The 3,129-nt window shown below is 42.2% G+C and overlaps 1 non-coding gene across 1 annotated transcript; it reads right to left on the bottom strand.

Moving 5' to 3' along the window:
* Positions 1–652: 652 nt before the first annotated feature.
* LOC112713991 (small nucleolar RNA R71) lies at positions 653–759 on the bottom strand. The gene has a single exon (XR_003158949.1). It is a non-coding gene; the product is annotated as a small nucleolar RNA R71 (small nucleolar RNA).
* Between the last annotated feature and the right edge of the window lie 2,370 nt (positions 760–3,129).

Below are 3,129 nucleotides of genomic sequence, written 5' to 3' on the forward strand. Positions count from 1 at the left end.
TAACAAACACTCTAACAAAAATAACCTCTTCATTTTATCTCTTGCTGTGTGTTTTGTTAGTTGTATGACAGGGAGAAGAGGGGGAACCTTAACTTCCTTCGATTCAGAACCTGAGAGAACCCTCTGGAGATTAAGGATGGAAGCAAGAGGGAAAGGAGTTGTTGGTGCTGAGGAAGAGGAAGAGTACTTTGAACCCAACATGGAAGAGAACTTAGAAAATAATCATGAAGAAGAAGCTCATAACCATGCTAGAGAAGGCCCTGCAAATCATGCTGGGCAAGAAAGGAGAGTTCTAGGCTCCTACATTAATCCAAATCCAGGAAACTGTGGAAGTAGCATCCAGAAGCCCACCACACATGCCAACAACTTTGAACTAAAACCCCAGCTCATCACCCTTGTTCAGAACAACTGCTCATTTGGAAGAAGTTCTCAAGAAGACCCCAATCAACATCTAACCACCTTCCTGAGAATTTGTAACACTGTGAAGTCTAATGGAGTCCACCCGGATGTCTATAGGCTGCTGTTGTTCCCTTTTTCACTCAGGGACAAGGCATCCAAGTGGCTCGAATCCTTCTCAAAGGAGAGTTTGACAAATTGGGAAGATGTGGTGAACAAATTTTTGGCAAAATTTTATCCTCCTCAAAGAATTAACAGGCTGAGAGCTGAGGTGTAGACTTTTAGACAACAAGATGGTGAGACTCTCTATGAGGCATGGGAGAGGTTCAAGGACTTAACAAGAAGATGCCCACCAGATATGTTCAATGAATGGGTTCAACTTCACATTTTCTATGACGGTCTTTCCTATGAGTCAAAGAAGGCTGTAGATCATTCATCAGGGGGCTCTCTAAACAAGAGGAAAACCAATGAAGAAGCCATAGATGTCATTGAAAGAGTAGTTGAGAATGACTACTTCCATGCCTCTGAAAGAAGTAACACTCGAGGAGTAATGGAGCTGAACCACATGGATGCATTGCTAGCCCAAAATAAGGTGATCACCAAGTAGCTAGCAGATCTCACCAAGAAGGTAAAGGAAAACCAAGTTGCAGCAGTCATTACTTCATCACCAACTCAAGAAGGAGTGAATATAGGAGAAGAAGGTGACTGGAAACAAGCCAACTATGTTGGAAACTCACCTAGACAAATCCATGACCCATACTCCAAAACCTACAACTCTGGATGGAGAAATCACCCTAACTTTGGTTGGGGAAATCAACAAGATCAAGGTCAAGACCAGAGATACCACAACCTCAACTCCAACAACAATGCAACTCACCAACATACCTCACTGAGATCCTATCAACATCCACCTAACCCCAATCCATCATCACTAACAGAGGATAGACTTTCAAAAGATTGAGACTCTACTTGAAGATTTATGCAGAGAAGTCCAAGACAACAAGGAAGAAGTGCGAGCTAATATCAAAAACCAAAGAGAAAACATCAAGAAACTGGAGTCCCAAGTAGGGTATCTATCTCAACAAATTCCCAAACCCACTGATGGATTTCCTAGTGACACGAAGAAGAATCCAAGGGGAGAAACAAAGAAAGTAAAGTGGGAAGAATGTAAGATGATCACCACAAGTGATTAGAGGAGTATGAATGAAGTAGAACACCTCCAAGACAATCAAAATGGAAATCAGGAAGAAAGGAGCCATGCACCTCAACCCACACTCAAGGAAGAGCTGAAGAAGAAGGAAACACTTAACCCATATGCACCCTTTCCTCAAAGGCTTAAAGGTGGTGTAGCAGGGAGGATGTATTCAAGATTCCTCGACATGTTTGCATCTCTTGATGTAAATATACCATTCATTAAAGCCCTCCAGCAAATGCCTTCCTACATAAAGTATATAAAGGAGCTGTTAGCCAGAAAGAGTTCATTGAAAGGTGGACAAACAATAAAGATGAATAGGGATCGCAGTGCTCTCATTCAACCAGGGTTACCCACAAAGAGGAAGGATCCAGGGAGTTTTCATATTTCCTGTTCCATAGGAGAAACAATGATTGATAAAGGACTCTGTGACCTGGGAGCGAGCATCAACTTAATGCCTCTATCCCTCCTGAAAAAACTTCAAATCAATGAGCTAACACCCACAGATGTAATCATTAAGTTGGCTGACAAAACTCAAAAACAGGCAATAGGAGTGGTTGAGAATGTGCTAGTAAAGGTTGGGAACTACTTCCTCCCCATAGACTTTGTTGTCCTGGAAATGGATGAGAACCCTATTTACCCCATCATTCTGGGAAGGCCATTCTTAGCCACAGCTAGAGCACTCATAGATGTGGAACGGGGAGAGCTAGTATTGAGAATACATGACGATCAGCTCACTTTCAATGTTTTTAACCTCTCACAAGAAGCAGATCATGATAACAAAGAGCTGATGGAGGAGCCAAACAAGGAAGCACAAGCACCACACATAAGGACTCCTATGGTTAACAGCCAATGTGATCAAAAGGAGCAATAACCAATTGTAATCCAAAAGGAACCAGACCCACCAGAATCACATGAATTAGACAACAAAACCATTCTCAAAAAGGAAACCACAAGGAACAAGTTGGCATCAATGGACACAAGAAAAAAGGTCCCAAGGGGATGGAGAAAGAAGAAAATCCCTACAGAAGATTTCTCGCCCGGAGATAAAGTGGTCTCTACATACTTCCCATCTATACCACCTCACCTCCCCCACTATCCCATCCCAGCTGCCTCCAGTGTACACCATCAACAAAATCTTGTCCCTAGAGCATATGGAGCTTATCAACAAGGCCAATGGACATAGGTTCACTGCAAAGGGGGAAGATTTCAAGCACTATCAGCCACCTTGACAAGGACCAAACGTCAAGCTAATGACGCTAAAGAAGCTCTTCATGGGAGGCAACCCATGTTCTATGCCCTCTTCCTTTAATTTCTAATAGTAGTAATAAGGCAAATTTCATGGATTTTTAAATCAATTTTGACGACCAATATAAGACCCCTTTATATGCAGCGTATGGTACATGATAAGTTTGGTGTTCAAGGCACACCAAGTGAGCTTGAACATACTTTATGAGGTAAAATTATTCCCCAAACTTGTTGCACCATATGACCACAAACAAGTTTGGTGTACCAACGTTGCATGCATGGGAAATTTAGTG

Source organism: Arachis hypogaea, chromosome 9, assembly GCF_003086295.3.
Source record: "Arachis hypogaea cultivar Tifrunner chromosome 9, arahy.Tifrunner.gnm2.J5K5, whole genome shotgun sequence".
Classification (NCBI taxonomy): Eukaryota; Viridiplantae; Streptophyta; class Magnoliopsida; order Fabales; family Fabaceae; genus Arachis; species Arachis hypogaea.